Raw genomic sequence first — 19,613 nt, 5'->3', positions numbered from 1 at the left:
ATTTTAGGTAAAACAAAGTTTGGATAACTTAGCAACAAATCTTAATAATAAAATGGTATGGTGTGTGTCTGTCTGTCTGTCTGTCTGTCTGTGTGTCTGTCTGTCTGTCTGTCTGTCTGTGTGTGCACACCAACTTCAAATTGGCAATACGATGTCCTCGACTTACATGATGAGGTCCTTAAAACCTTCCCCCCAAAAAAAATTAAAAAAAATTTTTCTGCGTTTTGGTCAAAATGAACAACTACGATGTCCTCGACTTACATGATGAGGTCCTTAAAACCTTCCCCCCTCAAAAAAAATTAAAAAAAAAATTTTCTGCATTTTGGTTAAAATGAACAACTACGATGTCCTCGACTTACATGATGAGGTCCTTAAAACCTTCCCCCCAAAAAAATTAAAAAAAAATTTTCTGCATTTTGGTTAAAATGAATAACTACGATGTCCTCGACTTACATGATGAGGTCCTTAAAACCTTCCCCCCAAAAAAATCAAAAAAAAATTTTCTGCATTTTGGTTAAAATGAACAACTACGATGTCCTCGACTTACATGATGAGGTCCTTAAAACCTTCCCCCCCAAAAAAATTAAAAAAAAATTTTCTGCATTTTGGTTAAAATGAATAACTACGATGTCCTCGACATTCATGATGAGGTCCATTAAAACTTTCCAGGCAAAAATCTCACGTATTAAGAATATCCTTGATGAAAACGACAGCGAGAATATTAACAATGATGAACTCCCAATTATTCGCGATAAAGAAATTCAATTCATCCTATGTTTTTCTCTTTAAAATTAAATGCATATATCATTAACGACCATGAATCAAAATTAAAGCTATTATCATAGAGTGTGCAATTAACAGATTTTGAAAAACCACTTTGATAGTTGAAACCAATTAGCACAATCATTAACACAATTTACCACAAATTGACGCACGACCTTGAATAGAGTGTGCAATTAACAGATTTTGAAAAACACTTTGATAGTTGAAACCACATTAGGACAATCATTAACACAATTTACCACCCATTGACAGCGCAATCAGAAGAATTTGCGTAAAAATATTAACTATTTAGTTAAGTTTTTCGTAAAGATAGAATTTATTTTCGGTATGCCTCTTTTCCTAAACTTTTTTATTATTCAAAAATAATTTTTTCAATAGATAACCGAAGGAGGGAAGACGACCTTAAGAAAAGAAGTTTTTCGTAAAGATAGAATTTATTTTCGGTATGCCTCTTATCCTAAACTTTTTTATTATTCAAAAATAATTTTTTTAATAGATAACCGAAGGAGGAAAAACGAAGCTGAAGAAAAAACGGTCAGCTTAATAAGGTAATTAATCAAATCTTTTTTGTGTGTCGCTTTCTTGCCTGTCGCTTTTTTGTGTGTCGCTTTCTTGCCTGTCGCTTTCTTGCCTGTCGCTTTTTTATGTGTCGCTTTCTTGCCTGTCGCTTTCTTGCCTGTCGCTTTCTTGCCTGTCGCTTTCTTGCCTGTCGCTTTCTTGCCTGTCGCTTTCTTGCCTGTCGCTTTCTTGCCTGTCGCTTTCTTGCCTGTCGCTTTCTTGCCTGTCGCTTTCTTGCCTGCCGCATCTCTACCTGCCGCATCTCTGCCTGCCGCATCTCTGCCTGCCGCATCTCTGCCTGCCGCATCTCTGCCTGCCGCATCTCTGCCTGCCGCATTTCCGCCTGCCGCATCTCTGCCTGCCGCATTTCCGCATTTCCCCCCATCTCACCCAAATAAAAAAAGAAAAAAAAGGAAATTACAAAGAAACACGAAAAAATCAAATATAAAAAGTTAACAAATAAAAAAAAGAAAATAAAGCCCAAAAAAAAGAAAATAAAAAAAAAAAAAAAAAAACTTAAAAAATTAAAAAAGAAAATAAACAAAAAAGAAAAAAAAACTTAATAAATAAAAAAAAGAAACTAAAAGACAAAAAAAGAAAAAAAATTAAAAATAAAAAAAAATTTAAAAATAAAAAAAAATTAACAATAAAAAAAAATTAAAAAATAAAAAAACTTTTAAAAAATAAAAAAATAAAATAAAAACACAATAAAAATCAAAAAATTAAAAAACTAAAAAATAAAAAAAGAAAATAAAACAAAAAAATCAAAAAAAGAAAATAAAACACAAAAAAAAGAATAAAAAAATAAAAACACAATAAAAAACAAAAAATAAAAAAAACAAAAAATAAAAAATAAAAACAAAAAAAAATTCAAAAATAAAAAAAAAATTTAAAAAATAAATGAAAAAGGAAAAAAAAATTAAAAAAATAAAAAAAGAAAATAAAAACACAATAAAAAACAAAAATAAGAAAAAATTCAAAAAAAAGTTAAAAAATCAAAAAATAAAAAAAATTAAAAAATAAAAACACAATAAAAAAACAAAAAATAAGAAAAAAATCAAAAAAAAGTTAAAAAATCAAAAATAAAATAAAACACCGCAAAAGACAAAAAAAGAAAATAAAAAACAAAAAATCGAAAAATAAAAAAAGGAAAGCATGGTGCGTTTCGTTTCTGGTTGTGCAAATAGCAAAATTGAAAATAGCAAAATTAATGTTAATTTCAAACAAGAAAAAGAAAATCGGAAAGTGTCGATAATTGTACGTGTGTCAAACACCTCTTTTGATTCAATTGAGGTTGCCAACATCATCTGTAATTCGAAAACTGCCCTCAAGGCGAGAATCTCCCGTCGCTTTGATGGCTCATACGAACTTGTCTTTAATTCGGAACGGGATTTCGAGTCTTTTAAAAACGATTGGGAAATGAAGCTTCCTTTTGGTGACAATGGGCACACAATAGAGCACCGAACACCCAGGGATTCGACCTTAATGATGAGGAATCTACCTTTTTGGGTTGATAACGAGGATCTACACAGGCTTTTGTCGAAAGTGCTATCCCCAGGGTTCAAACTGGAAAGATTTAGTAAAAATGGGAAAAATCTGCCACTTGGCAAGCTTACTATCCAGGACAGAAACGAAGCACAGTCGTTGATCACCCTAGGTCTTAAAATTGGCTTCAACCAAATCCGTTTTACCTGGTACAAAAATCCCGAGAGGCAATGCTATCGATGTTACAAATTTGGACACATCTCGTTATACTGTAAAGAGACAGTGCGCTGTTTGTTGTGTGGTGATGCACACGATCGCACCCAATGTACGATCGGAACACACGTCAAACTCCCGTGCATCAACTGCGGATCACATGGACACCGGGCGAACTGGTTGGGCTGTCCGGTGGCGAAACAATCGACAAAGAAGAAACTGGAAGTGACTCCCACTAAGAGAAATCGTGTAAATGCAATACAAATGTCTGGCATACAAATGTCTTGGTCGAAGAAGTTACTTAATCCGAAATGCGATATTGGTGTTCAAACTGACGTTATCGTCAAGAACTTGATCGAATCCGGAAGTCAGACCTGCTTCATTAACACGGGAATTCAAACGGACCCATGCCCAGAAACAAAACCCGCCGCCCCGAAGGCGAGAGCAGTGAAGAAAACTGCAGTAGCAAAATCTGGAGTTCAGCTGCCAAGCCCTGAAGCCCGGCTGGAGGACGATGGGACGCCTCCAGAGCCGGCTGAAACCGGTGGCAAACGGAAAGCAGGCAGACCCCCTTTACCGAAAAAGGTGGCGCTCCCACGGGAGGTCAGCCACCCATGTCGGAAGGATTCCTTGCTCTGACAATTCTAAATGCCCGCTCGCTTGCGAGACGGGCATCGGAGCTGAGGCTCCTGCTGGCCACAGCGAAGTCTCACATATTGATTATCAATGAGACTAAGCTGAAGGAAGCTACGAGGGTGGAATTCGAAGGCTATAAGTCTATTAATATACCATGGAAAATAAACTCAGTGGCGGGGACAGGAACCTCAGTCTACTACAGGGCGAACCTTAAGGTAAGAAACATCAGAATTGTGGAGGAGTCACTCTGTGAACTTATTGTGCTCGAGCTGCACACGACTGCTGGCTGGCTAACCGTCGGGGGAATGTACTCAAAGTCGCTAAGGCGCTATTCAAACGTTATTGGGACGTTCTTTGAGGAAAATTGCCTGTCAATCCTAGCAGGAGATCTTAATGCCAAAAATGTGAGTTATGGATGTGAAACTACGAATATGGATGGAACTGTCCTTGAGGACTTGGCCAGTAGCTTGGGTTTTTCGGTCTTTACATCGGAAGAACTGAATCATTATGCAGACAGAGGCAGGGCTGATCGCTTGGGTCTCTTTCTATGCTCGGCATCAATTAGTCCTTTATGTTACATACCGAGGTTGGAAGCGGACATTGGCTCTGACCACGTGCCGCAAACGATGTTGATAAAGATGACTATGAATGTTACGGAGGACTTGTTCATTGGTTACAACCTCGTGAACATGAACTGGAGTTTATTCGAATCATATATGCGGGATTCTCTTCGAAATGTCGTGTCCCAGCCTCTGAGAAGCAGAGATGATATTGACAATCTCGATGATCACCTTAGATCGTCAATCATAAAATTCCTGGATGTTTATGCATTAAAAAATGTATGGAAACCCAAAGGAACGCAAAAGCGGATGAATTCGAAACTTGTCACTCTGATCAGAACGAAAGGTACCCTGGAAAATCGCAGGAGAAGATGTCGGGTTGAGTCAATCAAATGCCGCCTGAAATTGGAGATCGACAAGATAAAATCTACTATTGCAAAAATGGCCAAGACTGAGGTCGAAAGTAAATGGAGGTCTGAATGCAGAAAACTGGATAAGCGAAACCCTAATTTCTGGAAAGCATATCAACGCCTTACCAGAAATGATGCCAAAGGATTTGAAATTTCACTAAAAGAACCAGACGGGAAATATATCTCCTCTGATCGTATCCCGGAAGTACTCAGGAACCAACTGAGTAAGGTTCAAGAGGTCGAATCTACCGTTCCACGAGGGACTTATGACCGAATTGTGAAGAAGCTTGGCTCTTCGCAATTATCGGAGGGACCATTATGTGGGGCGATAACACAGGAAGAGGTTGAAAGGGCAATTGCTGGGTTGAAGAACAAGGCGCCTGGCTTCGACTACATCCCTCCGAAGTTGTTAAAGAAGGCCCCTGAAATCTTGATACGAGCATTGACTATGTTGTTTCACGCCAGCTGGACGTTCGGACACCTTCCATCGGCGTGGAAGCATACGATTGTTCGAATGATTCCAAAATCTGGTAAATCGACACTGCTGGCACAGAACTACCGGCCAATTAGCCTCATTTGTGCTTTCTCTAAGACAATGGAAAAGATTGTCTTTAACAGACTCTCTGGTCATATAGAATCACAAAATTTGCTTTTACCTGAACAATGGGGATTTCGTGGAGGAAGATCCACAGGGGACTGCCTCAGGGAGTTAGAGCACCAATTATCCCGTGCTGACAGAAATGAAGCATGGCTAACTGTGGTGTGTCTGGATCTGGCCAAAGCCTTCGATAGCGTGTGGCACCTGGGCCTACTCTCCAGAATCCATGACATCGGAGCCGGGATAAAGACCTATCGATGGCTGGAGAGCTTCTTGTCAGGAAGACAATCATTTGTCCGCTGTGGAAACCGCCTATCGGGGTGTGTGGAACTTAGAAGGGGAGTCCCGCAGGGATCTATCTTGAGTCCACTTCTGTTCAACCTCTTCTTGGCGGACATTCCTCTGCCGTCGACACGTACTGGCAAGCTCGTTATCTATGCTGACGATATCCTGGTCATGGATACCTCGAAAAGGATATCGCAGTCTTGGAGACGACTGAAATCATACATTGCAACGCTAAAGATGTGGACTATAGAGAAGGGTTTGACCCTAGCACCGGAGAAGAGCACCATTTCATGGTTGCGGAGAGGGAGTCGCTATGCGGAGTCTTGTGCATATGCGATGAGTAGCTATGTGATGGATCTCTCGAAAAGAAAAAATCTTTCTTACCTGGGAGCAACCATTAACTGTCGTGGCTCGTACGTAGAGCATATAGCAAATCAGAGAAAGAGGAGTGTGAGGATCCTCAAAAGCTTAACCAGGTTCCATCTGGATCCGGAAACGTACATCTACGTATACAAAACGTGTGTGCAGCCAGTCCTCACATATGGCTACGAGGGCTGGTACGGTACGGAGGAGAGTGACTACCTGATCGAACAGTTGGAAAAGACAAGACGTTTCGCTATGAAATTGGCTTACGGAGTACAACTTGACGGAAGGCTAAAAGACTCACAAGAATCCTCTGTGCCCACGATCCGGATGGTCTTGGAGAATTGTCGTCAAACATGACTAGTATTGGGGATACGCATGGAAAGAGACACTTCGGTGCCTTGTTTTTATCTCCCCGCCGATGTTTTTCTTCCTTGTTTTTCTTTTTCTTTTCGCTCAATAAACACTATTCTATTCTATTCTATTCTAAAAAAAGGAAAAATAAAACACAAAAAAAAAGAAAAAAAATTTTAAAAATAAAAAAAGAAAATAAAAACACAAAAAAGCAAAAACTAAGAAAATAAAAAACAAAAAAAATCAAAAAATACAAAAAAAGTTAAAAATAAAAAAAAGAAAAAAAATTTAAAACATAAAATAAAAAAAATTTAAAACATAAAAAAAGAAAATAAAACCCAAAAAAATCAAAAAATAAGAAAATAAAAACAAAAAAAATTAAAAAATAAAAAAAAAGTTAAAAAAAATAAAACACAAAAAAATCAAAAAATAAGAAAATAAAAACAAAAAAAAAAAAATAAAAAAAAAAGTTAAAAAATAAAAAAAAAAGAAAATAAAACACAAAAAAAGAAAAAAATTAAAAAATAAAACAAAAAATTTAAATAAAAAAAAGAAACTAAAACACCAAAAAAGAAAAAAATTAAAAAATAAAACAAAAAATTTAAATAAAAAAAAGAAACTAAAACACCAAAAAAGAAAAAAATTAAAAAATAAAACAAAAAATTTAAATAAAAAAAAGAAACTAAAACACCAAAAAAGAAAAAAATTAAAAAATAAAACAAAAAATTTAAATAAAAAAAAGAAAATAAAACACAAAAAAAGAAAAAAAATATAAAAAATAAAATAAAAACACAATAAAAAACAAAAAATAAAAAAAAATAAAACACACAAAAAAAAATTCATAAAATAAAAAAAAAATTTTTAAAAATAAAAAAAAGAAAATAACAAAAAAACTTTAAAAATTTGTCTGCCGCCGTGTGTGCACACTTCAACAAACCGTGCGCGGAACGCGGAAGCAACCGTACTGCTGGGCTCTAACCCCTGCCCCGTCGAGCACGCAGATCGAGCTGGATCTCTTAATTGATTCTTATTTTCACTTAAAAATTATTTACTTTGAATTAAAATTAGATTAATTCTTATTTTCACTTATCTTTAACAACCTGTCAATTTTTTAACAGCCTATTAAGATAATGCTTAAGAGCCCTTTACAGTTTCCGGAAATTTAGCTTAGTGACCTTGATTAGACAAACCACTTCAGATAGCAATTAAGATAAGGCTTAAGAGCCCTTTACAGTTTACGGAAATTAGGCTTAGTGACCTTGATTAGACAAACCACTTCAGATAGCAATTAAGATAAGACAAGGCTTAAGAGCGTTAAATGTTCAATATGTATTACTGCGTGGCGTAAAAAATAAGATTAGTATGGTGGGTAGTCAGAATATGGAGAGTTTCACCGAAGATATCGTGGATGCTAAAACAAACGAACAAACTGAGCTTGGGGGGAGTGTAAGTAATGTAGGTGCGGGCATAGGTAATATAGGTGTAGGAAATGCAGGAAATGTGGGCGCAGGGAGTGTAGGTAGTGTAGGTCAATAAAATTTATGTTTTATTTGAATTTTTGTAATATTTGACAGGATAGTGAACAAATTCAACCTTCGTCCCTTGATTCCCCGTTTTGTAAATCGTTTTTTTCTGCTATTGATGAACTGTGAGTTTTAATCAATAATTGAGTTAAATTATATTTTAATTTTAAATTTTTGATAAAAAACTTTAGTGAACTGGAAACACAGGTCATGATTTTTCCGGCAGGAACTGATGCAAGATATCTTCGTGGAGTACATTATTAAATCTAACAATACATAGACTGGAATTCCAGTTCTCAACTTTTCCCCGATGAATAACACTCCTGTGCTTCCTCATGACCATGATGAGTATCTAAATGTTGATACGTTTTTGCGAGGAATTGATATTTATCAGATCATTCTCCAAAAAATATCAACTTAATCTAATTTAATTCTAATTTGATTATCTCGATTTTTCTAACCATAATTTAATATTTAATTTTTTTAATATTACCCACAAATGATTAATTAATGATGAAAAAAATTTGACCATTATCATTTTTCTATTTAATGTATTTTTATTTAAGAAAAAAAATTTCTACAGATATTTAGTTCATTTGAAAAATACGTTTATGAGTCAGCAAATGTAGTTTTTTATTACAAAAATTGGTTTTTATTTAATCTATTTTATCATTAACAAAATGTAGATTAACAAATTGCCAATTAAATCATTAATAACTCTTAGAATAATGGTCGGAAAATTAATTATCAATTGTATTAAAATTGTATAATGATTGACTATTAGATTATTTCAAATAATTTCTTTTTGGGATAAATCATAAAATCAAAAACAAAATTAGATGCTAGCTAGGTAAGTAGCTAAGAGAATAATCGAGAGCCTAAGAGTCAGCTTAACGACGCCGGGGTGCGTATTTTCGTTGAGCACAGCGACCGAGAGTTGTCGAAAAAGCCAGCTTGTTCAAGTAACTTAATAGAAATTTTTTAAAAATTGAGAAACTTCATAATCCTGATAAAATTGGTACACCCGTTCATCACAGTCAGATTGAAATTATTGATTTTAAAGCATGTAATGCTTATCTATCATACAATTGTTAAATGTATGAAGAGGAAATAAACGACAGTTTATGTAGAATTAACGTGAGGCGACGAGTCCTGTGAATGGGAATCTCCTACCTGCCGGATCTCAGCGTGGCGTAATGTGGTTTACCATGTTAGTTGGAACTTCAATTGGATATGAAAACGCTCAGAGGGCACCTAATCCCTACCGAAAAAGAACTTGTAGAAATCTGATCCCAAGGGAAATCTTTTTCACAGGTCGATCGAACCTTTCCGGAGGATCTCCGTCTCTTGCGAAGTGCATCGAGGATCATGGGAATTATAATTAACAGGTTTACCCTGGTCCTTTGGTCATTAATAAATTTCTCAAAAAATTATAATTGAAACATATTGAAATTATTTATGTAAATCATGCTCACTAAATAAGTTTTTTCAATTCCTTTTGAGCTGAATGCATATTCTTAATAGCACTACGCGATGTCAGCAACAAAAACAACAACAAACTATCATGACAAAGCACGTGAAGCACAATAGGCATGTGAAGTCACCTTTCTATGTTTTGTTATATTCTGAGCCAGATTGCGTAACTCTTATCCTTAAGGCGCTTCTCAATTTTTGAAGTCCTCGTGAAGGACAGACGACACTGTTGTCTTTGATCAGCCTCTGAAATGTATTGCGTCCAAAGAAAAGTGATCCTACATGGCGCTGAGTTTGTGCGGGCATTCATATCTATCCGGAGGATGTGACAAAACATATTCAATCTGGCCTCTAGAATCTCCTCCAAGATTGACGTGGTTCTTTCTCTCTTATAGAGGATTCGGGACGGCATTTTTGATCGACTTCGCGAAAAAAGAATTAGTTGTAGCTGATTTCTGAAAAAATAAGTTTAGAATTTTGTATTTCTGTTTTGCACAAGTTCATTTTAGCTAATATCTCACAAAGCTTGCCAACACCACTGGTGTTAGGATCTCAACACTACCCTAGTTTCTGAATAGGAGTCTCTCTCCTGTTGCTAGAGAGGTGCATCTTTTATACATTCCAGTTTAGGATCTAAGAAATGACTGCCTAGTTTCTGTGTTTCCTATTTAAAGTTAAATTATATAATTTTTTTTAACGTGTTTAGTAATATTTTTAAAATTTGATTATTAATTATTTGTTGTGTTATTTATTATTAATAAGCACACTGCAAAATAACGTTAGTAAAGTTATCTCGCTTGTTATTTTATTTATTTTATTTATTTAAAGACCAAACACGGGCAAAGCCAGTTAATTATAGTTATTCCCGTGATTGCCGATCCAAACGAGGGAGATCCTTCTGAAAGGTTCAATCCTTCCCGCAAGATCGGCCTGAGACGACGATGTCCCAGGGTCTCGCTTGTTATTTAAGAGAAGGAAAGAGATTTCCAATAATCGGGACTGAGAATCTAAATTAAATAGTCTAGCTAAAGTTATATATAATTAACGTCTATTTGTTAAATTGATTTTATGGCAGATGATGATTCTTAAGTCAGTCATGATTCTGATATAAGGATGACTTTTACTTACTGATGCCGGATAACACTTTCTATTAGGATAATTTTTTATACCTGAATTTTATATTATATCAGTAGTTATTAAAAAATAGACATTCAATTAGTTCGATATGATGCCATCATTTCCATCATGCATGCCTTGTATGTTGATGCAATTAAAGTGAATTTTAATTGCTTTAACTAATTAATGACCTACCTAATGAATTTTCTTAGAAATAGTCATGTTAATAAAGCAGTGAACTAATGTGGTGGTCTCATTTAAGAATCGCATCAATCAGGACTGGAAATTCCTCCAGTTAAAAAGACATGAGATTTATATGTATTATTTAGGTAGGTTAGTGATCGTGGGAAATAGTCCTGTTGACACGAAAGTAGACATGGCCTTGAAAACAAGTGTTTCATAAAATATAAAATTAGATAACAATATTTGAAGTCGTGTTTACATTTAAAGACAACTTAAAGCAAGTCGAAGTAGATAAATTTTACAAGTATAATCTACTTGCTGGACAATTTGGCACAGTCACAATAGTCCTTGTCGTATTTACATGGGATAGAATAGTGAACAAGTTATAGTCCTACATAAAAAATTAAATATCTGGACTAATGGATACATCCAATTAGTGACAATCAAGAAACGTTGGCAAGCATGATCGCTATCCATGCATTGCATTAAGGTTGACAACAACAAATTGCGGAAGAAGAAAATAATCTTATCGTTAGGAAAGAGTAATTTCGAGTGTCAGTTGACCTGTCAGAGGAGTCGGCTTTCTTACTACAATAATATTAGGAGAGGTGTCGAGACGTGATCGGTCTGCGGAGTAGTTGTCTTATATGAAGAAACATCAATTAATGATAGTTAAATTGAGTATTGTTAACCCAAATAAATAAAATATTAAACTAAGATAATCTCATCGAAATCCTTGTTGAGCTTAGTTTCTTAAAGACAAATTACTGAAACTCTTAAATGATTAGGTTCTCAGTCAATTTTTTTTTCTTCGTATTGAAGAGAAAATTCATTTGATATTAAACTTAATAAGTACGAATTCTCCAGTAAAAATAAATAATGAAGAATAGTTTATAGTTATCATTGAGGTGATGACAAAAGACAATCTTCCTATTCTAAAAAGGTATGTCACTTGTGTGGGATGCGATCTACAAAGGCAAGTTTTTTGTGTTGAAAATTATCTCTTCGGCCGTATTCCTTGCGCACGCAGGGAGCGTGTGAAAATCGACAAATATCAAACTCTCTCATATCATCATTTTTTGCTCCCGTCTTAGTTGAAGTCTTTGGAGATGCAGGAAATTTTATCTATGACCTCAGAAGTAGGATTTCTTCGCGTAAATGTGAGCAAAGTGAATCATCATGATTCCTACAAAGAATTTCAATTGCCATTTTCCTAAAAACAGTCAATTTATTCTCTTTGCACATTATTGATTCTAAATCTTAACTTTTTTCTAAAAACCTCCTGAATAGTCAAAAAAACAAACCACTCAACTATTAAACTAATCTACAACAAAACGAATGGAATCCATAAAGAGAGACCTCTAAAAATGTGGTTTTTACTGAAACAGCATCGGAAGAGATTGTTTCCTAATCCTGTCCGAAGAACCCATCGAAAAATGTAAAAACGGAAAAGTCCTGATAAACCTTGAGCTTAGACAATTTCGAATGCCATTTGGATCTCCTTTAAAGCAGAGTTAATTTCAGCGATAGCTACTGCCAACATCCTCAATGTTTTTGACATAGCATTTCCCGCAAGTTTGTAATAACTCGTTTTTCCTTCAACAATCATCTGAACTTTTTTTGATTCAGCAATCCATGCTTAATTTGCAATTAAATATCCAGTTGTTGTTAAATCGTACACTGATTTCATCTCTGATTTTATAGTAGCATAAAACTTTGAAAATATTAATGAACACAAGGAATATTATTTGTTGATTTGATATTTTGTAAAACTTCAAACATACCGTTATCAGCTCAGAAATAATTTTTCGAAATTTTGAACTCATTTAGTTAAAATGTTTAAAATCTCAGTACTTTTTTTAATTGATAACCTATGAAATTGACGTATAAATTAATGCTGTATCTAAATTTGTTGAAACAAGCAGAAGATACACACCAAATTTTCTTGATTTAAATTCCTACTAATTCTTATTTTTGTTTTTGTAAATAAACTTTTTATAATGGAATTTCAAAATTGAATTTGTTTGAAATTTTATTTACATTTGAAATAAATATAGATTTCCGAATCGAAATGTTAAGAAAATAATGTCCTCAAACGTGATTTTTTGAATATCCAACTTATAAAGGACGTCCAGAAGGATGTCTTCCCAAGACACTTTCGGAGGATTATGCTGTCATCAGGGGTTGATTGAAGGACGCTAACGATCAATTGGTAGCGCAAAAGTGGATTAATTAACTAACTTAACTAAGGTGATTTTTTATTACCAATTTTTGCATTTATTGGATCTTCGTTCCGACTTTTGAATGAAAAAAAGAGTTCTCGCTTATTCAGCTAATGATTTACATTTTTTAAAATCTTGAGATTATGCCTAAGATTCAGGAGACAATAAGAAAACAGTGAAAAATGCAGAGGATTTTACAAGTGAGTAATGATATAGATTTCTGCTTTTCTCAAAATTTAGATAAAATACTTATGAAATGCGAAAAATAAATGAACTTGTTGAAACCTTATTGGGATTATGGAAGAGTAGTTCTCACCCGGTCTTCAAAAACATATATCTTCAATACATCAAACCATGTTTTTCCTATGCTTGTGGTTTACGGGAACCTTATTTATCAAACAGGAGGAAAACCGAGAAGGCTCAATTAAGGGCGTGCAAATAAGCCAAACATTGGTCAAATGGAAACAAAGGTTCCGGGGCGGCTCGTTTGGAAAATCTGATTAAGCTGAACTTCAGATTGCCGGGCTATGTCCTTGCAACCAACCATTCATTCGTTCCGATTTTTTGTGACTAGTGGGAAGATTACCGTGAAAGATGAGGTCCTTTGTGAAGTGAATCGGGATCACGTGGTTAGTTTATTATGTTATTACTATGTTAAAAAAGTTTTTCTAAATTTTAGGTAAACAAAGTTTGGATAACTTAGCAACAAATCTTAATAATAAAATGGTATGGTGTGTGTCTGTCTGTCTGTCTGTCTGTCTGTGTGTCTGTCTGTCTGTCTGTCTGTCTGTGTGTGCACACCAACTTCAAATTGGCAATACGATGTCCTCGACTTACATGATGAGGTCCTTAAAACCTTCCCCCAAAAAAAATTAAAAAAAATTTTTCTGCGTTTTGGTCAAAATGAACAACTACGATGTCCTCGACTTACATGATGAGGTCCTTAAAACCTTCCCCCCCAAAAAAATTAAAAAAAAATTTTCTGCATTTTGGTTAAAATGAACAACTACGATGTCCTCGACTTACATGATGAGGTCCTTAAAACCTTCCCCCAAAAAAATTAAAAAAAATTTTCTGCATTTTGGTTAAAATGAATAACTACGATGTCCTCGACTTACATGATGAGGTCCTTAAAACCTTCCCCCCAAAAAAATCAAAAAAAAATTTTCTGCATTTTGGTTAAAATGAACAACTACGATGTCCTCGACTTACATGATGAGGTCCTTAAAACCTTCCCCCCCAAAAAAATTAAAAAAAAATTTTCTGCATTTTGGTTAAAATGAATAACTACGATGTCCTCGACATTCATGATGAGGTCCATTAAAACTTTCCAGGCAAAAATCTCACGTATTAAGAATATCCTTGATGAAAACGACAGCGAGAATATTAACAATGATGAACTCCCAATTATTCGCGATAAAGAAATTCAATTCATCCTATTTTTCTCTTTAAAATTAAATGCATATATCATTAACGACCATGAATCAAAATTAAAGCTATTATCATAGAGTGTGCAATTAACAGATTTTGAAAAACCACTTTGATAGTTGAAACCAATTAGCACAATCATTAACACAATTTACCACAAATTGACGCACGACCTGAATAGAGTGTGCAATTAACAGATTTTGAAAAACACTTTGATAGTTGAAACCACATTAGGACAATCATTAACACATTTACCACCCATTGACAGCGCAATCAGAAGAATTTGCGTAAAAATATTAACTATTTAGTTAAGTTTTCGTAAAGATAGAATTTATTTTCGGTATGCCTCTTTTCCTAAACTTTTTTATTATTCAAAAATAATTTTTTCAATAGATAACCGAAGGAGGGAAGACGACCTTAAGAAAAGAAGTTTTTCGTAAAGATAGAATTTATTTTCGGTATGCCTCTTATCCTAAACTTTTTTATTATTCAAAAATAATTTTTTTAATAGATAACCGAAGGAGGAAAAACGAAGCTGAAGAAAAAACGGTCAGCTTAATAAGGTAATTAATCAAATCTTTTTTGTGTGTCGCTTTCTTGCCTGTCGCTTTTTTGTGTGTCGCTTTCTTGCCTGTCGCTTTTTTATGTGTCGCTTTCTTGCCTGTCGCTTTCTTGCCTGTCGCTTTCTTGCCTGTCGCTTTCTTGCCTGTCGCTTTCTTGCCTGTCGCTTTCTTGCCTGTCGCTTTCTTGCCTGTCGCTTTCTTGCCTGTCGCTTTCTTGCCTGTCGCTTTCTTGCCTGCCGCATCTCTACCTGCCGCATCTCTGCCTGCCGCATCTCTGCCTGCCGCATCTCTGCCTGCCGCATCTCTGCCTGCCGCATCTCTGCCTGCCGCATTTCCGCCTGCCGCATCTCTGCCTGCCGCATTTCCGCATTTCCCCCATCTCACCCAAATAAAAAAAGAAAAAAAAGGAAATTACAAAGAAACACGAAAAAATCAAATATAAAAAGTTAACAAATAAAAAAAAGAAATAAAGCCCAAAAAAAGAAAATAAAAAAAAAGAAAAAAACTTAAAAAATTAAAAAGAAATAACAAAAAAAGAAAAAAAAAACTTAATAAATAAAAAAAAGAAACTAAAAGACAAAAAAAGAAAAAAAATTAAAAATAAAAAAAAATTTAAAAATAAAAAAAAATTTAAAAATAAAAAAATTAACAATAAAAAAAAATTAAAAAATAAAAAAACTTTTAAAAAATAAAAAAATAAATAAAAACACAATAAAAATCAAAAAATTAAAAAACTAAAAAATAAAAAAAGAAAATAAAACAAAAAAATCAAAAAAGAAAATAAAACACAAAAAAAAGAATAAAAAAATAAAAAACACAAAAAAAACAAAAAATAAAAAAAACAAAAAATAAAAAATAAAAACAAAAAAAATTCAAAAATAAAAAAAAAATTTAAAAAATAAATGAAAAAGGAAAAAAAAATTAAAAAAATAAAAAAGAAAATAAAAACACAATAAAAAACAAAATAAGAAAAATTCAAAAAAAAGTTAAAAAATCAAAAAATAAAAAAAATTAAAAAATAAAAACACAATAAAAAAACAAAAAAATAAGAAAAAAATCAAAAAAAAGTTAAAAAATCAAAAATAAAATAAAACACCGCAAAAGACAAAAAAAGAAAATAAAAAACAAAAAATCGAAAAATAAAAAAAGGAAAGCATGGTGCGTTTCGTTTCTGGTTGTGCAAATAGCAAAATTGAAAATAGCAAAATTAATGTTAATTTCAAACAAGAAAAAGAAAATCGGAAAGTGTCGATAATTGTACGTGTGTCAAACACCTCTTTTGATTCAATTGAGGTTGCCAACATCATCTGTAATTCGAAAACTGCCCTCAAGGCGAGAATCTCCCGTCGCTTTGATGGCTCATACGAACTTGTCTTTAATTCGGAACGGGATTTCGAGTCTTTTAAAAACGATTGGGAAATGAAGCTTCCTTTTGGTGACAATGGGCACACAATAGAGCACCGAACACCCAGGGATTCGACCTTAATGATGAGGAATCTACCTTTTTGGGTTGATAACGAGGATCTACACAGGCTTTTGTCGAAAGTGCTATCCCCAGGGTTCAAACTGGAAAGATTTAGTAAAAATGGGAAAAATCTGCCACTTGGCAAGCTTACTATCCAGGACAGAAACGAAGCACAGTCGTTGATCACCCTAGGTCTTAAAATTGGCTTCAACCAAATCCGTTTTACCTGGTACAAAAATCCCGAGAGGCAATGCTATCGATGTTACAAATTTGGACACATCTCGTTATACTGTAAAGAGACAGTGCGCTGTTTGTTGTGTGGTGATGCACACGATCGCACCCAATGTACGATCGGAACACACGTCAAACTCCCGTGCATCAACTGCGGATCACATGGACACCGGGCGAACTGGTTGGGCTGTCCGGTGGCGAAACAATCGACAAAGAAGAAACTGGAAGTGACTCCCACTAAGAGAAATCGTGTAAATGCAATACAAATGTCTGGCATACAAATGTCTTGGTCGAAGAAGTTACTTAATCCGAAATGCGATATTGGTGTTCAAACTGACGTTATCGTCAAGAACTTGATCGAATCCGGAAGTCAGACCTGCTTCATTAACACGGGAATTCAAACGGACCCATGCCCAGAAACAAAACCCGCCGCCCCGAAGGCGAGAGCAGTGAAGAAAACTGCAGTAGCAAAATCTGGAGTTCAGCTGCCAAGCCCTGAAGCCCGGCTGGAGGACGATGGGACGCCTCCAGAGCCGGCTGAAACCGGTGGCAAACGGAAAGCAGGCAGACCCCCTTTACCGAAAAAGGTGGCGCTCCCACGGGAGGTCAGCCACCCATGTCGGAAGGATTCCTTGCTCTGACAATTCTAAATGCCCGCTCGCTTGCGAGACGGGCATCGGAGCTGAGGCTCCTGCTGGCCACAGCGAAGTCTCACATATTGATTATCAATGAGACTAAGCTGAAGGAAGCTACGAGGGTGGAATTCGAAGGCTATAAGTCTATTAATATACCATGGAAAATAAACTCAGTGGCGGGGACAGGAACCTCAGTCTACTACAGGGCGAACCTTAAGGTAAGAAACATCAGAATTGTGGAGGAGTCACTCTGTGAACTTATTGTGCTCGAGCTGCACACGACTGCTGGCTGGCTAACCGTCGGGGGAATGTACTCAAAGTCGCTAAGGCGCTATTCAAACGTTATTGGGACGTTCTTTGAGGAAAATTGCCTGTCAATCCTAGCAGGAGATCTTAATGCCAAAAATGTGAGTTATGGATGTGAAACTACGAATATGGATGGAACTGTCCTTGAGGACTTGGCCAGTAGCTTGGGTTTTTCGGTCTTTACATCGGAAGAACTGAATCATTATGCAGACAGAGGCAGGGCTGATCGCTTGGGTCTCTTTCTATGCTCGGCATCAATTAGTCCTTTATGTTACATACCGAGGTTGGAAGCGGACATTGGCTCTGACCACGTGCCGCAAACGATGTTGATAAAGATGACTATGAATGTTACGGAGGACTTGTTCATTGGTTACAACCTCGTGAACATGAACTGGAGTTTATTCGAATCATATATGCGGGATTCTCTTCGAAATGTCGTGTCCCAGCCTCTGAGAAGCAGAGATGATATTGACAATCTCGATGATCACCTTAGATCGTCAATCATAAAATTCCTGGATGTTTATGCATTAAAAAATGTATGGAAACCCAAAGGAACGCAAAAGCGGATGAATTCGAAACTTGTCACTCTGATCAGAACGAAAGGTACCCTGGAAAATCGCAGGAGAAGATGTCGGGTTGAGTCAATCAAATGCCGCCTGAAATTGGAGATCGACAAGATAAAATCTACTATTGCAAAAATGGCCAAGACTGAGGTCGAAAGTAAATGGAGGTCTGAATGCAGAAAACTGGATAAGCGAAACCCTAATTTCTGGAAAGCATATCAACGCCTTACCAGAAATGATGCCAAAGGATTTGAAATTTCACTAAAAGAACCAGACGGGAAATATATCTCCTCTGATCGTATCCCGGAAGTACTCAGGAACCAACTGAGTAAGGTTCAAGAGGTCGAATCTACCGTTCCACGAGGGACTTATGACCGAATTGTGAAGAAGCTTGGCTCTTCGCAATTATCGGAGGGACCATTATGTGGGGCGATAACACAGGAAGAGGTTGAAAGGGCAATTGCTGGGTTGAAGAACAAGGCGCCTGGCTTCGACTACATCCCTCCGAAGTTGTTAAAGAAGGCCCCTGAAATCTTGATACGAGCATTGACTATGTTGTTTCACGCCAGCTGGACGTTCGGACACCTTCCATCGGCGTGGAAGCATACGATTGTTCGAATGATTCCAAAATCTGGTAAATCGACACTGCTGGCACAGAACTACCGGCCAATTAGCCTCATTTGTGCTTTCTCTAAGACAATGGAAAAGATTGTCTTTAACAGACTCTCTGGTCATATAGAATCACAAAATTTGCTTTTACCTGAACAATGGGGATTTCGTGGAGGAAGATCCACAGGGGACTGCCTCAGGGAGTTAGAGCACCAATTATCCCGTGCTGACAGAAATGAAGCATGGCTAACTGTGGTGTGTCTGGATCTGGCCAAAGCCTTCGATAGCGTGTGGCACCTGGGCCTACTCTCCAGAATCCATGACATCGGAGCCGGGATAAAGACCTATCGATGGCTGGAGAGCTTCTTGTCAGGAAGACAATCATTTGTCCGCTGTGGAAACCGCCTATCGGGGTGTGTGGAACTTAGAAGGGGAGTCCCGCAGGGATCTATCTTGAGTCCACTTCTGTTCAACCTCTTCTTGGCGGACATTCCTCTGCCGTCGACACGTACTGGCAAGCTCGTTATCTATGCTGACGATATCCTGGTCATGGATACCTCGAAAAGGATATCGCAGTCTTGGAGACGACTGAAATCATACATTGCAACGCTAAAGATGTGGACTATAGAGAAGGGTTTGACCCTAGCACCGGAGAAGAGCACCATTTCATGGTTGCGGAGAGGGAGTCGCTATGCGGAGTCTTGTGCATATGCGATGAGTAGCTATGTGATGGATCTCTCGAAAAGAAAAAATCTTTCTTACCTGGGAGCAACCATTAACTGTCGTGGCTCGTACGTAGAGCATATAGCAAATCAGAGAAAGAGGAGTGTGAGGATCCTCAAAAGCTTAACCAGGTTCCATCTGGATCCGGAAACGTACATCTACGTATACAAAACGTGTGTGCAGCCAGTCCTCACATATGGCTACGAGGGCTGGTACGGTACGGAGGAGAGTGACTACCTGATCGAACAGTTGGAAAAGACAAGACGTTTCGCTATGAAATTGGCTTACGGAGTACAACTTGACGGAAGGCTAAAAGACTCACAAGAAT

The sequence above is a fragment of the Octopus sinensis genome, unplaced genomic scaffold (assembly GCF_006345805.1).
Source record: "Octopus sinensis unplaced genomic scaffold, ASM634580v1 Contig18959, whole genome shotgun sequence".
Lineage (NCBI taxonomy): Eukaryota > Metazoa > Mollusca > Cephalopoda > Octopoda > Octopodidae > Octopus > Octopus sinensis.
The sequence above is the reverse complement of the archived record's forward strand: the minus strand, read 5'-3'. Positions refer to the sequence as shown.